The sequence below is a fragment of the Meleagris gallopavo genome, chromosome 1 (assembly GCF_000146605.3).
Source record: "Meleagris gallopavo isolate NT-WF06-2002-E0010 breed Aviagen turkey brand Nicholas breeding stock chromosome 1, Turkey_5.1, whole genome shotgun sequence".
Lineage (NCBI taxonomy): Eukaryota > Metazoa > Chordata > Aves > Galliformes > Phasianidae > Meleagris > Meleagris gallopavo.
The window spans coordinates 66,512,339-66,534,807 of NC_015011.2; the positions used below are offsets into that span (position 1 = coordinate 66,512,339).

The following is a 22,469-nucleotide window of genomic DNA, read 5'->3' on the forward strand; positions in this document are numbered from 1 at the left end:
GAGGTGCTGAAACAGGCTGCCCAGAGAGGTTGTGGGTGCCCCGTCCCTGGAGGTGTTCAAGCCAGATTGGGCCCTGAGCAGCCTGATCTAGTATTAAATGGGGAGGTTGGTGGCCCTGCATGCAGCAGGGGGGATGGAGATTCATGATCCTTGAGGTCCCTTCCAACCCTGGCCATTTTGTGATTCTGTGAATGTCTGAAAACATATCCTGCAACTTTACAGAGAAAATTAATGTGGTCATTATGCTTAATTTCAGTGTAAAGACTACTGTATGCTTTACGGGGAATGTATTAGGAAGGTTACAACAATTATAATTGATAGGACATGGGGGAATGGTTTTAAACTAAAGTTTAAAAAGGAGAAGAGATTTAGATCAGATCTCAAGGGGAAGTTCTTCACTGAGAGGGTGGTGAGATACTGGAACAGCTTTTCTATAAAGGTTGCGGATGCCCCATCCAGGGAGGTGTTTAAGGCTCGGTTGTATGGGGCCCTTGTCAGCCTGGTCTAGTGTTTGATCTATCAGATGGCAAGATCTAACCCTGTCTGGCATGGGATTGTTGGAATTAGATCTTTGAGGTCTCCTCCAACCCAAGTCATTCTGTGGTTCTACAATGGTTATCTGGTGGAAAAAAAGCATGACAAAATGTGCAAAGTAACAAAACTCACAAGGGTAGTTCTCAGCACTTCACAGTCCCGCTTCTCAACATATCTATACCCACTCAAAACCAGAAGAACTTGACTGATCAAATCTCTATCAGTTTAGAGTGGAATGTTCTTCTGTAAGTACTCATAAAGGTATCCCACAGTCAGTCCCTTGAACAGGCACTGCCTTTCAGAACCAGTTGTGCTCTGCAGAGATGCGGTTGCATGTCTCTGAAGGGTGGGGACGGGGAGTGGAAGGATTGCAAGGCAGATCCCAGACTGTCCCTGAATCCCTAGAAGACACCTTCAATTCTGCAGTCTATAGTCTGCATTCTGATATTGGCAAAAGAATTCCCTGACCTAAAGATCACAGTAAATCACCTTCAGTGCTTTGGTACCATAACTTAAATTCAATTGCAGTTTCCTCCCCAGTACACTGATCAGCCTAAACTTTGTCCTGGCACAGTTGCTATCACTGCCTGAAATCTCAAGCACTTAAAACCTGTGCATACACAATGAACACTATCAATATTAGTAATACTGTGATTTTTCTGTAAAATGACATTTTGCTGCACATGGATTACATGAAGAAAAGGACAATCAACATTTTGAGCTCCTATTTCCATCCCCAGCCAAGCTCTGCTTGGAAAGGAAGCAGTTGCTTTCACTGAAATATCCACATCCTTTGTAGGTGGTCGAATCTGTTGCCCCTTATGTCCTCCCAGGGGAATGAAGAAAAAAATCTGTGCATGGAAAGATATGAGTTTCCAGCCCTCTATGTGGGAGTAGTCCATGGAAGAGAAAGCCTTTAATTAAAAACAACTTTGAAGCCAAAGCCCTACTTGTTCAATTATTCACAGTCCTTGCTTATAAAAGCTCACTGGGATCCTAGATATGGTAAAAGTTGAAACATTTAGGCCAAACTAACAAAACTAGAGAGCTTTCAATTTAGTAATACCTAGTATTAAAGCAACATTAAAGCAAGAAAATGTATATCCCAAGACTACAATACTTCCAAGCTATTACTGAAATATGCATTTCCACAAGGTTAATGCACATTCAACTATGGCATAAAGCTGAACTGCAATCTCGTCCCTCTTACCAGCAAAAGAAGAAAGCTAGAGAACAGTATCGCTTTATCTGAATTCCACAGCTAGGCCTGGGGTCATGCTGTTTCCATGTGCAAACACCATGTGGCATATCCTGTGCTTTGCTGACAAGAAGCAATCTAATACTATGCTTCTGAATCCTAAACAAACAATACTGTAATCTACTGTCAGCTGCACAGTAACTGCTGCACTCTGTCAAAACATACATCTAGGATACACACGCTAAGAAAACCTGCAGGAAAAAAGATCAGATACCAGCCTTGCTGGAGTTCTCCCACTTTCTTCCACACGCCATCATCCCTCAAGCATCATGTTATAAGTACAAAAGCACACAGGGATTGGAATTCTTAACTCTGAAACAGAACATAAATACATTGCTACATGATCAGTTTTAAAAATATTACTTAGAATAACAGCATCAGAACACATATGCATCTGAGCAGCACAGTTTCAGGCTTGAAACTCAACTGCAGCTGATAGTACTTCAACTGCCAGAAGTGACAGGAAAGCTTCATAAAGCATTATTTCAGGCAGCAATGAATGACAAAACAGGAAGCAGCTCAGTAGGGCTATATCTTCTAATAAGACAGACCAGGAGCAAGACTTTCTTACAGGCACACTGGACACTGCTACATTATTTCTGGCTTCCTGGAACAGATTTCATAGGACGTGATGCACCAGAGCTCCCTTCTCAGTGCAGCAAAAGGAGAAGGTAGTTATTCAGGGATAAGTACTGATTATCAGTGCAATACACCCAAGGATGGATGTGACCACAAGCCTCTCCTGCACTTAGGCTTTTCTGTGGGGTGGGAGAACTACTCTGAACACTGTCACAGCTCAAAGTCCTTCTCAAAGACCCCAATATCTTCTTACAGACTCTAGATTTGAATACTGAACCGAAAGCTGATGAAGAATAGCTCAGTGCAAGTTCTACACTTTCCTTCGTTCAAACAGCCTCAGACTCCATCTTTTACTTAAGGTAAGTAACTATGCGAGATGAGGGCAGGGCTCCTTCCTTCTGCTGAGGTGTTATGAGGCCAAGGAAACAGCGTACCTGAGTTGGCAGAGGAAACTAAATAGATTTTAATTCCAAAAGCCTGATAATTAAAGGCACCGTCATGGTATGAAATAATCTTCAGTTATTAATACTGCTTACACAGTTTGAATTTTAAACATCCTTTCAAAAATTCATACACTATCTTGGCAACAAAGGTCACAAGTCAGGAAGCCTACAACATACGCATGCCAAAGCACAGGGAGAAAAGTGTGCACTGGAGTCTCCAGTTTAGAATCACTAGGTGAAGAAAGTACAGCAGAAGTCACTTCTTAAAACACTCTATTAAGACCAACAGTGACTAAAATGGGACCAGATGTATATCCCTGCATGAGCTACTCAGAAAAAGAAAAAAGAAAGAAAAAAAAAAAGCTTTAAAGCTAACTTTTTCAAAAAAGCTAAAAACAAATAAAAAATCCATCCACTTACCATTCCCAAAAGCACTAACCCAAGGGAGGAAAGGAAGCCTAAAGACAGATGCATCAACACATTAAAACTGAAAAACCAATTCACTGGTAATATTTTATACATTCAGTATTTCAGTATACTTCAGGGACGGCAAGTTCTGAAGAAACCAAAGTCCAAAGCAAAACAGTGCATCAACTTTGTTTTAGGATATACTTTGAGAAGTACTGGATCATCCAGTCCAGTTCCAGAAGTTTCTCCATACTAAACTGCTCTGATTTTTACTTGCTGGTCAATATGTAGGGCCAAGTTAATACAAACATATCCAATGACAGTTTGAAGCAAAGAAACAAAGTCATGCTATAGTTGAACTGTCGGGTTTTTTTTTACCTGAAACAACTTGTAAGTCATGGATCAAGCAGGACCAAATGTTGATACGAATTATCACCAGGAATGGTTATTAAATTCTGATTTCTGCATCCAAAGAGCAGTAGGAACAGATAAATAATCAGTCCTATTAGGCCAACAGAAAAGCCTTAAGATTTCTTGCCTCTGCTGACACTTCTGATGTTGCAGGATGTGAGGAAATGCAGGACAATAAAATAATGGTACTCACAGACCAGCTTTTCTTTTTTTTTTCCTCTTTTAAATGGCTTGCAGAGGTCAAGCTGCTCTTTATAAAACAGGACTTTTGCCTTGAAACCCAAATGTAGTTATCTAATCTATGGTTAGTTCTAGCCTTGAAGTTGTCTCTGTCAGACCAAAGTGCCAAGAATGTTGCCTTGGCCCACACACAGCGGTAGAAAGTGCTCACTCTCCCAAAGGGTGGAGCCCACCACAGAACAGCATTATTTCCACACTCCCTGAAAGACAAACGGATTCACCCCAAACCTTATGAAATAGCACAACACAAGGGAATTTCTGTTAATGCAGAGCTGATGAAATCTACAGAGAACTTCCTTAGCCTGGTTTATGTGCTGCGGCACTACTGCCAGCTCACTTGGTGTGGGAAGAAGCTGCAACCTCAGCAAGGAAGTTCACCTGAATCTCATGCACAGAGATCTTTAAACTGGCCTCGGACCTGAGCACAGACAACAGTAAATCTACTGCATTAGTCAGACTACAGTCTCAATATTTAGCTAGTGTTGGCACTCCAAAGACTACAGACTCCAAATCCCCTGCATGACTCCTGAGAGAACACAAAGATCGGTTAACAGGCCGTAGTAACTGATTATGCACAGGTATTTGCTCATTGCAGCAAGAGAAAGCTAAACACAAAGGAAAGCACTAAAGCACAATGTAAAGCTTAATTAAACATAGGAAATCCTAATTCAATTAAAATCCAGTTTGGCATAAATCACTGCCCATGGAGTTTATCGTTTAAGCTGCCGAACAAGCACAGCCCTGCTCTCACTTAATAGAGGAATCCAAGTAGGCCAAAAGTCAGCAAGTGCAGAGTGTGAGATGCAGTACTGGGAGACATGCAAGTTTTGTTAAATAGTGAAATGAATGTCATGAAAGCCAAACAGAGCTGTTATGGGAGCACTGCAGCACTCAGATTAAGCTTAGAGCTGGAGAATTCTGCATCAGAAACACTGACACAAGTATATCAAGACATATGCACAGCTGAGCCTACAGCATATCTTTGTAGTTTTGTTGAGGAAGGCAGGTGGCAGTTTTAGAAGATATTTAAGAACTATTAATGCTTTATTTTATTTAAAAAACAACCTTGTACATCTACGCTCCGGTTGCACGAGGCTTTGAGCAACCTGATCTAGCTGTAGGTGTCCGTGTTCATTGCAGGGGAGTTGGATTAGACGACCTCTAAACGCCCCTTCCAACTCAAATGATTCTATGATTCCCGCTAACTTTCAATTTAATTTTAGAAGTTCTGTTTGTCTTTTCCTGTGTTCACACAAACAAGGCAATCAGCAACAGCCCACACCAACACTGCGGATTTTCAGTGCATCACAGGCTGTTTCCTGCCCCTCTGCTCATGCAGTACCAATCTGCATTTCTGTGCGCAGTAGGAGCACTGGAAAGATGAATTTCTTCAATCACTCTATGGATTATTTTCTCCTTTCCTGAGACATTGCTTCCGAATGTTTACTGAAAAATCTATCTAATTTTCCACTAACAAACTAGGCCCCAAGTCTAAGGAGGTTTCAACGTGTTTAGCTTAGAACACACCAGCAGATTCATAGGAAAATAAAAACATACATATAATGCCTCTTGAGATCAAGTATTTGATTGCAAACATCTTTAAATAAACATCTTTAAAATCCAATCTTTCTCCAAACTGGGAACTGAGTCAAAATTACAAGCCTCTCAAAATACATTCTGACATCACATCAAATAACTGTGCTAAAACTATTTAGTTTCACTTAATGAGCTACTGAAAGTGTACAAGCGCACACATCTTGCCCACACTGGTTTAAGACATCCTTACTAATAACTCAGATTGATGGGAAAGGCTGAGGATGAAACAAAAAGCTGAGAAGTTTGGTTTCATTCACAAAAGTTGTTAAAAAAAATTAAAAAAAACCAACTATTTTTTCTGTTCTGGAAAAAAAGAACTTTGCTGTCGGATTGGACAAGACCAAGTAATTCCTCCCCACCACAGAGCTGCATATCATCACAGAATATTTGCTTTCAGATTAATTCTGGAATCTTAACTTTTTGTTTGAAAGCACATGGGCTTTTTTCTGTGCATGTGAAGAAACAAAGCCATGTTATAGAATTCTTTGTGCAAAGCATAATACTGGTATTACAGATAACAGGTGTCAGATTTGTTCAGCTCTGTAACAAAAGGTGTGGTTCTACATCTTCCTGAAGAAGCTTTAAGACGTCAATTAAATGTCTTCTCAGACTTAGGAAAGGTTAATCAAATGAAATATTAAATTAATTTTAAAAGTACAAAGCTAGAAAAAGTGAAGTGGAAAAGGCATTCATGTTTCTCTTCCTATTTATGATGAAATATCTGATTCACTTGAAGATATTAGTGCCATTTTTGCAGTTTTGATTAATGGGATAGATTTTGACTCCATTCAACGGTTATTTTTGTTTCCTCAATATATTAATTATTAAAACCTGTTTCCTACACAAGTAAAATTAAAGGTAAACTTCATTTCCTGAAAGCCTAGAATTCCCAATTCTAAACGTTCTGAAGCTATCTTTTGTAGGAAGTAATGTGCAGAATTGCTGAAACTTAATGGAAAAGGAGAAAGAAGATCGTAACAGAACTACACATCTCCAAAAGCAGCACTGCCTTCTTGCCAGAGAAATGACTAACATGCATTGCAGTTTGTGCAGAAATCAATACTACGTTTGCATTTGGTGGCTGGTAAAATATTTTCAGTAATTGCTATGCAAACACAGAAATGTTCAGCTGTTGTTAGCTCCAAGTTTTAAAAGTAATATGCACATATTTTTTTCCTTCAAATGTGTAATGATCACTTATGCAATGCTCATCACACGAGCTCTGTGTCTTGCTACTCTGAAGATTAGAATACTGCAGAATGCTATAGAGACCGATATGTCAATTAAAAAAAACTGTGATCTCAAAAAGATTTTAAAAACTTTAAAATTAAATCCATAATCCCATTAGTTTTCTCCATTTTACAGAAAAAGCCTCGTCAGCAAGTGGAGCAGTGAGGGGATGCAAACTTAGCTAAAGGTCAGTTAACTCATGAACAGAAATATGAAATAGTTTGCCTGCAACACTAAGGGCTTGGACTCAGCAACCAACGTCCCAAATGATAAAGAAAGAATCAAAAATTCTTGAAGCATACAGAGTGGCTTTCCTGTCTCTGCATGTACATAACATTTCCACATAGCACCCTCCCCATCATTTATCATCGGTAGTTCTGCCCTTATCTCCAGGCATATTCTCCCCATTTACACTCTACTTCCAGTTTGCCCAGAGTTAGCAAGAAAATGCAGAATCCTAATTCTGAAAAAGTTGAAATATATACATTTTTAAACATAAAATCAGTGCATTTCCTCAGAAACAGTCTACAGAAACAGAAATAGAATAGCATTCAACTTGGAATGCATTTGTGACGTTCATACTACAGATGCTACAATTGTGAATTCATTTAAATCAGGATACAAGATCTGAGTTTTATATAATGACAAATTTACATTGAACAGTAAGAAGGAGGAAAAAACCACCACTAAGTGAAACAGCAAGAAATTACACATGATAAAAATGTGAATGAGTCACGAAAAGGAAGGAAACAGATGCACACACCATAATATCTTCAACTTCAGCTATGGTATCTCACTGGTCAGAACAAGTACAAGGTCATTATAAAGCTGCAACAGTTAGCAAGGGAACAAGGGGTGCATTGTGTGGTGTTCAGCTCTGGAGTGGGGAGGAGGGGGTACAGAGGCTGAAGAGATGAAAAGCATTTTCTGTAATCCAAAGAATGCAGCAAAATTCAAGGATCCCAGTGATAACACTGTCATCGTTTTTTTTTCCTGTACAGACTCAATCCAAAGACAGGATGAAAGGTGTATGTGCAGTAAATTGAAACACGCAAGAAAAGCAATGAAAATGAGAGATGCAACACATTTCATTTGAAATTATTTTCCTCTGAATGAGAACTTCCCCAAAAGTCAGAGAAAAAGCACTCTGAATCAGAGCTCCTTTTAGACAGTATCTAGAAACTTGTTCCACCTCTTCACTCTTTTCAGTAGATATTAGCTGCACAGATTGGAGCAGAGAAAAAAGAATACTAAAAGAGGTCAATGAACAAGATATTCTCTGATTCAATTGAACCAGGACTTTCAGATTTTCCATCTGAAATTCCTTCAAATCAAAATTCCTTCCATCAAAATTCCACCCTGATTTACATGGCAGGAAGACAGATCTGGAAAGGGTTCTTCATCCAGAATTTTTGAGTCCAGACAGTAGAAGCACCTCTTAACTCGGGAGGGTCAAAGACATCTTCTCTGTGTACTCCTGCACAATGTAAGCCACAAATCACTCAGTAGTTACTCAGATTTACAGGACACAAGAGAAGTCTGAATGCTTAAACACTAAGAAAACGTGGTGCTGATGCTTATTTACGACAAGAAATTGAGCTGTCTTAGGTGACATGCACAAAGAAACACAAAGTGAGAAACTAATTCATTTGGAAGAACACACATCTCTCATCATCCTTATCCTCATCAAAAAGACTTCCACTTCTTTTATGTTCTGATACGAGGGAACCAAACCACAGGGACTATCCAAAATGAGTGAACTACAGATTTATATGGGGTTAGAAAGCTTTTCTTCTAACCTTTGATTTATGTTTTGACTGACACTGAATAAAAGTGATTTTTTATTTAAGAACAAAAATCTATTGACTCCATGATTTCAGGAGATAAGTGCTTTAATAAATTGCATATTAGCAGCTGTTTCTTTGTCTTATACACTGAAGCAGACAGCAAACTGAAGTAACAGTAAACTATGATAGTGATGCTTATGAGGCAAAACAACTGGTTTACTCCAAAGAACTAAGGTGCACAAGTAACTGTCCCCATGTGACAGTGGGCAAGCATCATCTTCATTAAATTTTTGCATGCCCATATATTCTGTTGTTATACAATAACGTAACTCAAAGAGTATAGCTTGCTTGTCTCATTGCGAAGTGACAGATAAAGGAGTGATACTCCTTACCTGGCGGCTAGCCAGGGACTTGCTCCACTGAAAGGAATTTACTCAGTAGCACTCACAACAAATGCACAGACAAATTTAACTACGTTCCGTTCACAGAATGCAGAACACGTTGTAGTAGTGAATGTCCCATATTTGCTTCACCATCTTAATTTACAGCATAGAACAGAGGACTCAAACCAACCTGAATAATAATTGCCAGTGCATAATCTGACAGTATATATTTGTACAGTGTTTAATTCAAAGTTCTGATGTTTCTACTATGTCAAGAATTAATCACATTGTCATAAAAATCATTATCTGCTACTGCCTTCTTTTCTTGTCATCTCTTCTGGATTTCTGGCAACGTCTCAATTGCCAAATTGAGGATATCTCCTTACACCCAGCATTATCTTTTAAACACACACACACATCACCTTCACAAAGAGGCAGCTGGAGCCTGCTGTCCCAAAACCTACATACAGCCAAAGCCGACTGCCTAACAACAGGCCACCAATGAGCTGTTGCTGACAGAGAGCTGTCCAAGCAGATCTAACAACTAGGGAGCCAGTGACAAGAGTCTCCTCTCATTCTGGGCACTTTCATCAGAGGCAGGCTGGCATCAGGTCTTCTCCATTCACAGGTGGAGAAGAGATACATATGGGAATCACATCATCATATGAATGGTAAACTTGGCAGGACCATGATAGGCATGCTCCAGAACACAACTATCTTGAGAAAGCAAATGTTGCACAGAACAGGGGAGCTGGGGTCTTCCTCAGATGTCTAACTTGAGGAAGTAAGTGATGTCAGTATATCCACACACACTTAGGAAACTCTTTAACCTCTAAGGTTTTTGGTGTGCTTTATGTACAAACATTTTCAGGAAGGAGAAGGAAAACTCTTATTTGAAATGTGTCGTAACTTCTTACCTGCAAGTGAAGACAGATGGAGATGTCTGGTTATGCAGAGGGCTTAGTGCAATCTGCTGCTCCAAGCATAAGGGCCAGTTCTGCTGACAAGGTCACTTGCTGAAAAAAAAAAAAAAGAAGAAAAAAAAGAAATGTTGTAAATTAGTAAAACTATCCCAAGAGTAAAGCTATAGTTCCCCTCTCTTTCCTTTAATGCGTTTGAAACAAGTGCTTCCCCAGCATGAGTGGACAGATTAAGAAAAACGTAGCGTAACAGCTACATAAAACTAGAATTTCTTTTTTTCAAATAGTGTAAAAGGAACACAGAGTGTTGTATTTAATTTGCTACCTTTTTTTTTTTTTAACCAGGTGAAATAACTGCTATAAATAACTAAATGTGGTAAACAGCATTTCACCAGCTTTCCAGAATGTTATGAAATACCAAACACTACACTAGGTAGTCATGAGCATCTGCCACTGCTGTATTGTAAATATAAGAGATTGTGAAATAATCTTCTTTCCTAATTTTCTTCTTAAAGAAAATAATCCTCAAACTGGAAGTCTTCCAGATACAAAAACCCCTGCATGCATAGAGACTGTATGAACTGCATACACTGACTCCCTTGTAGTGGTAAATCTCAGTTAACATATGCATACATAAGGAATCAAACAAAGTAGGGAAAAGGTAACAAATCCTGAACAGCTGACTAAGACTAATATTAATCAGCTTGCAAGGGCTGCTTACTACAATTATGCTTAACAGCATGATGGTGCCAGGCCTACAAACACTGCCTAATACTATGCCATAGCTAGGGAGAACATGTGAAAAGTGGTTGTTTTTAAAGCTCTGTAGAAGAGTTTCTGAATAATACTTCAATTGAACATATCTGTTACATTGAATGCTAATTAGAAACTTCAGTCTTTCAGCAGTGTATATTAGCTCTAAAGCAGAGAAGCTTTCCTTGCATCTTTTAGCCTGTCCTCTTCTGTCCTCACTGCTGTGAGTCACTGAATATTGCCAATGCAAACTGCTTTTCCCCTAGTACTTGCTATAGATTCAATAACTAGTGACTCCAGCATAAACATGTCGTAAGTGGCCAGAAAACAATCAGCAAAAAAACTCTTAAAGATCTAGAAAGGAAAGACTGGTATACTGTAATACTAGACTATGAATGCCATGCACTGAAGCCTTCCAGAAGTAATTACTGCTTCCACCATGGCTCAAAATTTCTAAATAGGATGTTCAGGACCTCCAGAGATTTAAGGCACACATACAGCCATTTTCACAACCACAGCCTGAATACTTATCTTTCATTCACAAAGCAATATTCATTGAATTCTGCATAGCTGCAATATGTTTTTGTCAAGTGATGTTCAGTGCTTTCCAGATTCTGCAGACCCACAAATAATTGCTAATGCTTCACATGAATTTTTCACTTCAGTTCTGAAGTGATCGTAAGTGCTTTTTGGTGTCTTTATGCCTCTCAGCAGAGAAGCTCCACTTTCACACAAGGAAGAGCTTAGTTAACATCCTTAGCATAGTTGCTAGCATTTACATTCCAGAACACCGCTTTGAATTTTCCACTCAGGTTTTTTCACCAAGTACTCATAACTAGAATCAAGCAGTCACAGATAAGGCTGAACATTCATCCAAACCATCGCAGCAGGCTGAATCACAAGTATCTAAGCTTCAGTTACTTACTGATCTCCGTATACACATTAGATTATAATAAACCTGACTGTAGAACGCAGACATACTTGCTTGAATTTTTCTGAGGAAGGAAGGAGTAAAGAGGAGAGAAAGGAGCGGAAAGAAAAGGAATAGCACCTCACCCCAAACAGAGAGCCCAGCTTTGAGATGGTAAAGTTGTCCTCACCGATGCCAACTGATCAACCGCCAAGATACCAGAAGCAAGCATTTCTACTGCTGTTCCTTGCAAACTACTCGAGAATATCTCAAACAAAAGGATAAGAGCAGTGGGTTTTTGCCCTGAGAGTTGAGCCACTGCGATGCAGATCCGGCAGCAGGGTCTGATATTCCACTCAAACAGAGACCTATTATCTTTAGCTCTGCTGAAGCACTAAAGCTCTTCTTAGACCACTTTACAAACTGAGTGCAAAGGAGTAAGGATAAGAGCCACATTGTGTCCTTAGGGACCCCTATTAAATCAGATTCACAACATCAGCCACTTCCTCCTTGTTTTCCTCAAGCCATATGGCTTCCTGACAAAATCTCTACAAACAATAAATCCATTAATCAAGCCACTGTTGGAAGAAAAGATTTTTTTATTCCCTTCATCAATCCAGACGTCTTAGCAGAGAAATTTTATGTATTTTAGTCAGAAAAAAAAAGAGGGCCTATTGAAGTCCTAGGGAAAATATTAAAAGTATTCTTGTGCTCACACTACAGACTTGTCGTTTGGAGCCTTAAATCAAGCACTTACTTGCAACAGATCCTGACTTGTTAAAAGATGTAAAAAGATGCAGGAAAAAAAAAAGATACACGTCAGTTGAGCTAACAAGCAAAGCATCCAGTCTCATTAAATATAAGAGGAGGAATCCAATACGAACCACTGACCAGATTCCCTAGCATACAGGGTGAAAAAACAATATGTTTTTTTTCAATCGGCAGAAGTAGGCAGGCATTAAAAGTCATATTTTATTCCTACTATGCGCTAAGTAGATGCACGCGCACAAATTCCAGAAGTAGCCCACAGGTATCTAACAGGAACTCAGTGATAGGGAGAAAGAATAAGAACAGTAAGATTTCTAGCTTTTTAAAGTGGGAAAACTCTCTTTTTTGCAGGTGGGAAGGTCTCCCTCTCGGGCAAAATAGGGGAGAAGAGTTGAAAAACAACATAAACAAAGAAAACTAAGCACAATCATTGCTTCACCAAACTGAATAAACTTCAGACTCTGCTACGGTTTAGGGATGAGAAGTATGCAAACCTGGAGCTGCTACAGGGTGAAATTCTGTTTTATACACACACACACACACGTATATGTATACGTATGTGTGTATGTATATGTGCGTATATATATGTAAATAGTTTTGGGCAAGTACAAGGGCTGCTCTCAAGTTAATGCCTCCTACTTTGTGATGTTGGGCCACAATGTCAGAGGCAGATGTTGCTGGAATGAGAGTAGAGGCTGAACTTTCCCAACAATATCCCATCACATTTTGTTGCCACATGAGAGATGGCAGCAGAGGGGCAGTCTGACAAAACAGCATCTGACATGGAAGTGCAGATGAAGCAATCATATGGAGTTGAATGAATTTAATTCCTCCATGCAGAAAAAATGGTACTCATCAACACTCATTAACGCTTGCTGAACATTTATGGAGACCAAACAGCATATGTGAGCACAGTGAGGTGGTGGGTTGAGTTCTTCAGCATTGTGACAGTGGGTCACCACTGCTGGTGCAGATCTTGATGAGCTCAGCATGCAGGCTCCTGCTCATCTCTCGAAAAAAAGGCATAGGTAAATGGTAGTGACTCTTGAAAAATAGCATTTTGTAGCTGAGAATTTGCACTATCAAACAGTGTTGTTATGCTTCTTGTATCTGTTAGAGTTTCCATGGAAATAACAGGAAGCGTTACTTTCACAGTGACCTATGTGTATAATGTAAATATATGGTAAAACATTCCCTTTCCTACTCAATGGGCTTAAAGAGGGTAAGAAGCTAAGAATTCTAAAGCATATAGAGGAAACAAAGACCTAATTTTCTTTACTTGTATTAACAACTTTTGAGTAGAGCGTTCTTGTATTCTCAGACGTCATTGAGACACATGTAGACTCTATTATCCCTGGCTATCCCAAGCAACTATTTGCATTACACCTTGGAGCCTACCCAGCAAGAAGAAAAGAGAGTTCCTAGTGATGATGGAAGAAAAGAGAACCAAAGATGTCATCTATCTGAGTATATGACTGTGCACATGAGCAAGGAGCTCAGAGAAGAAGAAGGTCTACAGAATGTGGAAAAGGAGTCTAGATACATGCAATAAATATAGGAACATTGCCAGGTCATGCAGGGACACAACAAAGAAGGCTAAGGCACACTTGGAGTTAAATCTGGTGAGGGAGGTCAAAGACAACAAGAAAGACTTTTTTAAACATGTCAATAGCAAAAGAAAGATTAGGGAATGCTGAATGAGGTGTGTGTCCAGGTAATGGAGGACATTGAAAAGGCAAAGTTAATGAATGCCTCATTTGCTTCAGTCTTTGCTTCTAAGACTGCCTCCTAAGAATCCCAGAATAAGAGAGAGCCTAGGGAAAGGAAGATTTCCTTTTGGTTGAGGACAATCTGCTCAGAGATCATTTAGGAAAAATCCATGGGCCCCAATGGGTTGCACCCATGAGGACTGAGCGAGCTGGCAGAAGTGACTGCTTAGCCTCTATCATCTTTAAGAGGTCATATAGAACAGGAGAGGACTGGAAAAAAGCTGATACCATTCCATCTTCAGAAAGTTACAAGGAGGAGGATCCAGGAAACTACAGGCCAGTCAGCCTCACCTCTGTCCCTAGGAAGGTGATGGAATAACTTATTCTGATGTCATCCCTCAGCAAATGGAAGAGAAGGTCATCAGGATGCATTCATCAATGGGAAATCATGCTTGTCCAACCAAGTAGCCTTGTATGATGTCATGGCAAATTGGGTAGATGAGGAGAGAGCAGTGGATATTGTCTACATTGACAAAAGCAAGGCTTTTGTCACTGTATCCCATAACATACTCGTAGGTAAGCTCAGGAAGTGTGGGACAGACAAGTGCACAGTGAGGTGGATTGAGAACAAGCAGGGCTCAGAGAATTGTGATCAGTGGTGTAGTATAGTTGAAGGCCTGTAGCTAGTGGTATTCCCCAAAGATTGGTACTGGGTCTGGTCTTGTTCAGCATCTTCATCAGTGATCTGAATGAAGGGGTAGAGAGCACCCTCAGCAAAATTTCCTGATAATATGAAGCTGGTAGGAGTGGCTGACATACCAGAAGGCTGTGCTACCATTCAGCGAGATGTGAATGGGCTGGAGAGTGGACAGAAAGGAGCTTAAAGTTCAGCAAGGGCAAGAGGAAGGTACAACCGTACACATTGGTATAACTTAGGGGCTGATCTGTTGGAAAAGAACTCTGTGGAGAAGGACCTGTGTGTCCTGGTGGACAACAGGTTGACCACAAACCTGAAGCGTACGCTTGTGGCTAAGAAGGCCAATATAATTCCAGGATGCATTAAAAAGAGCATGGCCAGCAGGTCAAGGCAGGTGATCCTCCTTCTCTACTCTGCTCCAGTGAGGCTACATTGAGAACACGTGCTCTCCAGTTAAAAAAAACAGGGAACTTCTAGAGAGAGTCCAGCAGTGCTTATAAATATCTAATGGACAGGAGTCAAGTGGATGGGGTCAGGCTCTTTCTGACAGTGCCCACTGACAGAACAAGGGCCAATGGGCACAAGAGGAAGTTCCATCTGAACATAAGGAAAAACTTCTTTACTTCGAGGGTAGCAGAGGACTGGAACAGGCTGTCCATAGAGGCTGTGGAGTCTCCTCTGAAGATATTTAGAACTCACCTGAATGCTTTCCTGTTTAACCTGCTGTAGGGAACCTGCTTTACTAAGGAGGGGGTTAGACTAGATGATCACCAGAGGCCTACTCCAACCCCTGCAGTTCTGTAATTATCAAAAAAGAAGCACCTGCAAACTGAACAAAAGTGCTGGCCACCTCTTCAGCTCCAGAATGGCTGTTTTGAGTATCTGTTCCCATGCATGTTTTTTTTCCTACCTCCATTTCCTAACAGTTGTTGTTTAGTTTATTGAATGACAGACTTTGTATCCCAACTACAATAGAAAAAAAAAAAAAAAAGGAATCCCCTGCTGAAAATAAATTTAGGAGAAACGAGAAGCAGTTTACAATGGTGAAAAAGACATTACTGAGAAATAGCATTAAAAAGGAACCAAGCTGATTTTTCAAAAGTCTTTTACATTTAAATACAGGAAAGCAATATCCTTGACTACAAGCAGGAAATCTTTAAAATGAAAGCCATTACTGTCTTTGTTGAAGTTGAGTAGCAATTAGCCATAAAGGAAAAGCATATGGAAACAGGAATCTCAAAACTGAATCATTATCAGCAAGTAAACATCTGTAATTCTACCAAGGTCAGAACATTTTGGTAAGTTCTATGGGGTAATGTGAGAACCATGAAGTTAACTTATATCTCTATCAAGGTAATGATGAGTCTGAAATGCTGCAGACATCATATGGAACCTACAGCTATAAATTATTAACCTGAAGGTCACAATCTAAGAAGATGCACCACTATATCCAAAGTACAAACAGATCTGTTCATGCCTTGAGGCTGTGGTGAAATGTAAGTTCTGGACAGAGCAGCAAGGAAGGTTGGGTGCTGAAAACTAAGGAGGTCTTTACCACGTCTGCATCATATGGTCCCAATTATCTTCTCATCACAATTAATCAAAAATTATCCATCAGCAACCACATAACGACCTATATAAAAATAAATCTGAGATTGCTGCATGGCTCTACTACATGACCCTATGATCTTCTCTCTTTCTGTGCAAATTGGCAGAATAATAGCATAATAGCACATAACTTAGTAATTCTTTTACATGCCAGCATATTTCTTAAGACAGCATGCATTGCAACATTACACTTACAGATAGGAGGCATGCTTTTGATTGTTTCCTGCACGAAAAATTTACTTCGTTGTTGACATTTTTTCCAAATGGGTCCATGAAACCCAAATGAGGTTCAATAAGGCCAAGTACAGGGCGCTACACTTGGGTTGGGGCAATCCCAGGTATTTATACAAACTGAGGGAAGATCTCCTTGAGAGCAATCCTGCAGAGAAAGACTTAAGGGTCGTGGTGGACAAGAAGCTGGACATGAGCCAGCAGTGTGTGCTTACAGCCCAGAAGGGCTGTGTTCTGGGCTGTATTAAAAAAGGGGTGGCCAGCAGGAAGAGGGAGGTGATTGTCCCCCTCTACTCAGCTCTTGTGAGGCCTCATCTGGAGTACTGTGTCCAGGTCTGGGGCTCCCAGTACAGGAAGGACATAGAGCTCTTGAAGCAGGTCCAGAGGAGGGCCACTAAGATGATCAGAGGGCTGGAGCAACTCTCCAACGAAGAAAGGTTGAGGGAACTGGGCTTGTTTAGGTTGGAAAAGAGAAGGTTTTGGGGAAACCTCATTGTGGCCTTCCATATTTAATGGGAGCATATAAACAGGAGGGGGAATGGCTCTTTATGAGGGTGGATACTGATAGGACAAGGGGGAAATAGTTTTAAACTGAGATAGAGGAGGTTTAGGTCAGATATTAGGAGGAAGTTTTTCACACAGAGCGTGCACCCATTTCACATGCATTAATGTAGTTAGGAACATGCATGCAACGGTAATTGAAGAATAAAAAAATCCACTTCCTTTGCCACTGAACGTACATGCTGGCCATTACAACTGAACGAAGAATTAACACAGTACTTCAATATACACTCTGTGCTCATAATGTAGAGGCAGTATCCAATGGTTCTTTGCATTCTCAAAAAGTGGATATTGTAACTCTCGAAGAAATAAGACTACTTCCCATGCAGAGTGAGACACCAATTTCTATTTGCACACCATAGCAATCAATAGTCAATTCTAGAGAGCCCATTTTATCGTAAAATGGGTAAGAAGGATTGCTGTCATCTTTGCAGATCAGGGTCATTCTTTTCTGCTTCCACAGCATCATTTTGTACTTGTCTTATTTTTATAGGAACAGTGAAGTCAAGTAGTTCCCAAAATTCACATCAGGAACAGAAAAAGATGGAAGATAGCACAAGTCACTACAAATAATTTGTAAACTTAAATCAGTTTGGTTTAGGAATTAACCAAAACCAACTCAGAAATCCAGTTTTACATAATTTCTGTCTCCAACACTGGCAGGAATGTTATGTGTCTCTATATTTTTGTATCAAAGGTTAGTTGAAAAAATGTCATGCAAAAAAGTGATTCCCCAGAAGACTTAAGGGGTTACTTTAAGCTGACTTCCAAATGCAGTTCTATCTTATTCCCAATAATCCCCAGATTCCAATCTTTTTATACTTATTTAGGAAAAAGTGAAACACAGAAAATTGTGTAAGTAGGAGCAAAACTGCCAGCAGGTACAGAAACTCCTTGTTTTCTAAAGGCCTGGAGCAGTTTACTTTGCGATTTCCATCTTGCATGCAGTGCATTTCAATCTCCACATGCGATTCAAATGCACATAGTTCCATCAACACTTTGAAGTCAGCTCTGCAGCCAAAAATTGTACCATTCTCCCTACCGTTTCCATCTCTTATCTGACATGGTTGCCCTCAATTTATAGTGAGCTGAGTCCGAAATCAAATCCAGACTTAAAAGAACCAAAACCTTACATACTAACAGTGCAGCATAACACATGCACCAATGAAACTACAGTGCAAGCTGTTTCATATTGCTCACTAGTGCTAAAATGGCATAAAAGATAAGTGAATTCCTCCCCGCACACATCAATGCACATCTACAAAGAAGGATTGCACACTGAGACAAAATTTCCAGTCATACAGAATACCAGAAAGCCTGCCTCTTGTTGGCTCTTCTGCAGATAAGGCAAAGTTGCAGTGCTGAAGGGCCAAAGAAACTTCGCACGCTTTCACCAGTATGTTAGAGGTCTTTACTTCAGGTACTGGGGGAAAAAAAAAAAGAAAAAAAAACACCTCACTAATTTAGGTTTCATGCTGATGCATAAAAGGAAACAGTTTGAGAAAATTTGTGCTTGCAAATAGCCAGCTTCTATTAAATGAATTTCAAATACCTATAAATGAAAGCACACACTGAATAATAAAAGGTGAAAGTACTGAATTATACAGCTGTTAGGCATTTCATGGTTATAAAAACAGTCACAGATGGCAGCTGCAGAAAGGAACATTGGGCCTGAAATCTTGCAGATTTGTAGTTTTGTTTGTAAGCACTTGTCCTTGTTGATAAGGAGCACCCTCCACGAGACCTTCAGCCACCCTCTGTTCTCCCTCCCCTTCAAGTATTTGAAGAAATGTTAGTGAGATTATTAGTGACAATTAAACTTAATCAAATAAACGTTATATAGTAGCACTAGTTAATATCAGATTTTTGTTTGATTCTTTGGAGCATTAATTTCTTACTTCATTATGCAGTCAGTGGAAGCCATTGACTGTAACTTACCCTTACCTTGCAATTAGCAATGAAGTGATGGAAGAAACACAAAGTTGACTTTTGCTGGTTTTGCTGCATCCTCAGCAAGTTTAATCAGTCGTCTGGAAGTAATCTTTCCAGTGGAATGAATTTCATGGATGTTTGGACCTTTCATAGGTGTATGTGTAGGACAGATGTGGGAGATATAGAGAGAAATTTTTCTACATCACAAGCCATTACCTCCATCTCAAACAGCAGTAAGCAAAGCTATAGCATGTCTCAGCAAAGAGATTTACTTAAGAGAAACTGTGTAGAAAGCAATTAGACTCCCACAGTTTCAGAAGTAATAATGATCTGTTAGACATTGACTAGTAGTTAATTATCATCTAGCAGAACTAAGACCACTTAAGAAATGGCCAATCAGTAGATTATTCCACCAAAGACTTGGAAATTTGTTTATTTGATAGCATACAAGTTTTTGCTTTACCAACTACAGAACTTAATTTGTGTGAATGGCAACATACTTCTACATTTAAAAGGACACAAGCAACTAAATTATAAGTTGCCACATGTTTCCTGATAAGTATAACATCACTGAAAAATAAAACTAAACCAGGCTGCTGGTTTACAAGTGACAGCAGCAGCCCATACCATCATCAAAACTGCAGAATTCTAGCTCTTGCAGAAGATCAGGAACAGGGATCTAGTCAATCTCTTCATGATTGTTCACCATGGTTGTTAAATGCAAGTAATTCCAGCTATTAAAAAAAAAAAGTGATAAAATTGGGTTTTCTTAATACAATTCCTACCATTCAGTATTTTAATTCTCTGAAAAAGGTAAAACGTATGGATGATAATTGCAAGGTATGGAACAGGAGATGGAGAGAAGCTACCCTTACAATGACTGATCAAGCTTACCACAGCAAATAAGCACTAAAAGGTATCCTGCAATCAAGAAGGTAGCAGGTTTGTCACAAAGTATATTGCATACCCACATTAAAATAAAGATTAAAAAAGCTTAGACTAGTCTGTCTCTTCAAAAATTAGAACACCGGAAGGAGAGACAGCCTTCTTCATAACTCCAAGGCCTTGTTTTTAATCAGCATTTCAAGCCAAGAAACACTCTTCTAGGGGGAGGCAGAGAGGGATATACAGGGAGGTTCTAGCTGACATACGCAGTCCTCGCATCGCCTCCAGTCAGGCTAAAATAGAAGTCACCACTTAGATTCAGATACCTTTCCTTTGTGGAACAATTTATTTACTTTTGTAGGGGACAGTCATTACTTAAAATTAAGTACCCAACATAAGCCAAGAGAAAGTCAAAGCTTTTCTTCAATGTTAAAAAGGAGGACTCAGATCCTGTTGCAATTAACAAGTTGAAATAACAAAAACAGTAATACAGTCTTACACTGTTTTCAGAATTCTTTGGCAATTTCTCCCCTGATTTAGAGGAGCAAGTCAGCAAATCCCACAAACTCCTTCTGTAAAAAAAGAAAAAAAAAATGACAACGCACTGTACCACATGGGAGGTACGTACACACTTCAGCCATTAATCAGCTGCAAGGCTTATGAGGCAAGCACACAGTAAAAATATGCCTCAATGTTAATGCATGTAAGTACCAGCAGTTTTTTCCTTCACTGCAATGCTGTGCTTCACAGAACAGGCTCCAGTAGATGTGCTGCCAGTTCACCAGAGGGAAGTGGGAAGACCCCTAGAGGGATGTGGAAAACAAAATCAGTTCCAAACACAGCTTTGTGCTCCATCACTGCAAATCTGATGGTAAGCCTGCAAAACTGTGAAAGTCAGTCTCTTTGATAAAACACATAAGAAAACAGCAAAGTAATGAGTGACTCAGCAAAAATAAAGCTGTCTTTCTCAACTAGATACATACATTTTGATTTTTTTCTCCTTCTCTCCAAATCTAGAAGTTACTTGGTTTCAAAACTGCAAAGGTGTTTTATTATTATTATTATTATTATTATTAAGGTATTAAAAAATCTAATTCCTCCTGAGCTAGCATACAGCTAGGAGGAACCCATGGAAAGAAAAATGAAGTTATTGCAGCATTTGTGGATTTTTCAAGTTAACACTGACTCAGATCCCATGCAGATTACACTAATTTTCATCAGTCCTGACTTGCAATTTCCAGAACAAGAAACAAGAAACAATTTATTAAGGTCTTGCCATGGATTCTTCCTTGAAGACAAATGCATCTCAAATACATGCAAAAAGTTCAAAAGTCAATGGTAAGAGTGCATATTTTCAACATTCCCAAACAATGACGTTTGCAAAACGGTAAATACCAAAAGGTAGACAACAAGAGACTGAATAGGAATATGTTTTGATCTTTGAAAATTATCCTAGAGGATAAGAGACACAGCTTGCTACTAGAAAGAGTATGATCCCAACCAGTTAAAAATACTGTCTTGCTGCTATACTTGAATAGTACCCATATGAGTAAATCACATTGTCATGACACAAAGAACCATACCGTTCAGTAGAGTTCCATGGTGACCAAACTTTTCACCACGGGTCTGCTGTACAGTGCTGCCACTGCAAATTATTTGAGGGGAAAAAAGTGTACTTCTCCCCTCTGTGCTTTGTATCATTTATGAAAGGACCTTAAGATACCAATTAGGAACAGATGAAACAACCTGAACAAAGGGTGCCCCATACCTGAGATCTCCCACGAGAAGGTTGCTCCCTCATGATTGCCAGTTTACATGCTGGACTGTAATCCTTCCATCAGCCTTTGATACTTTTGAAACAGACCACTATTACATTTACAGCTTCCTTCCTATGCCTCATCCCCAAGACAAACCACTGTTCGATTCTTAGGCTCATCTCTACTGGTCTTTGGAGATCTCTAGCTGTGAAAAAGGCAAAATTCTAATCCACATGCTACTTTACAAACCAACCATCCTATTACACCACTAGGCAAACATCACTGCAAGCTGACTTAAAGCAGCAGATTCCAACAGTGAAGAGCAATTACTTCCCATCTGATGGATTCATCCAGTTTTACTACTACTAAGTATCTTCCTTCAATATGCTTACAAGCATTTTTAGCTTTCATTGGTAGTGTGAATGGTCTGATCCATCTCATCCCTATCACACTGCACTTAATTTCTCTACCAGAGCCTTTTTTCTGAAAGAGTAATGTGTGCACAGTCACTACTGTACTCAAGATGCAAGATGCTGATCTTACAAGAATTTAACTGAGGTCACAAACAGTAATTCTTGGCAAAGTTAATTTGCAAAAGTTAATAGCAATGGCATTTCAGTCATTTCAACTCTCCCCAGCCTAAAGTTTCCAAGACAAAATAAGGAAGGAGCTCTACTTTAAACACCTACTGCTTACATATGATCATATATTCAACTATCTTGGCATCCCACCTCAGTTAATAGACAGTGTAAGGCTCCCAGGTGCATATAGATACTGTGGCAGGAGTTCAGCAGCTTAGCCACAAGCAATTTTACAATGAAAGTGCAGTTTGAACTCCTTAAACACTGGACAAGATTTCTTTGGACATC

General features: G+C 39.6%; 1 protein-coding gene and 1 long non-coding RNA gene across 3 annotated transcripts in view; one reads left to right on the top strand and one right to left on the bottom strand.

Moving 5' to 3' along the window:
• The window catches only part of LOC109368393, a 4,069-nt gene extending 1,339 nt beyond the window's left edge, over positions 1-2,730 (top strand). The window contains exon 2 of the long non-coding RNA XR_002116388.2: positions 1,334-2,730. This is a non-coding gene — a long non-coding RNA (uncharacterized LOC109368393). The remainder of the gene's footprint in view (positions 1-1,333) is intronic.
• RASSF8 (Ras association domain family member 8) overlaps positions 1-20,421 on the bottom strand; it is a 46,572-nt gene extending 26,151 nt beyond the window's left edge. The window contains exons 1-5 of one of the 2 annotated variants that reach the window (XM_003202541.3): positions 20,343-20,421; positions 19,586-19,692; positions 18,971-19,102; positions 18,336-18,449; positions 9,787-9,885 (exon numbers count right to left, since the gene is read on the bottom strand). The gene's annotated coding sequence lies outside the window, so the exon portion shown is untranslated. The remainder of the gene's footprint in view (positions 1-9,786; positions 9,886-18,335; positions 18,450-18,970; positions 19,103-19,585; positions 19,693-20,342) is intronic. The other variant, XM_019616769.1, reaches the window with a different exon arrangement.
• Positions 20,422-22,469: the final 2,048 nt, after the last annotated feature.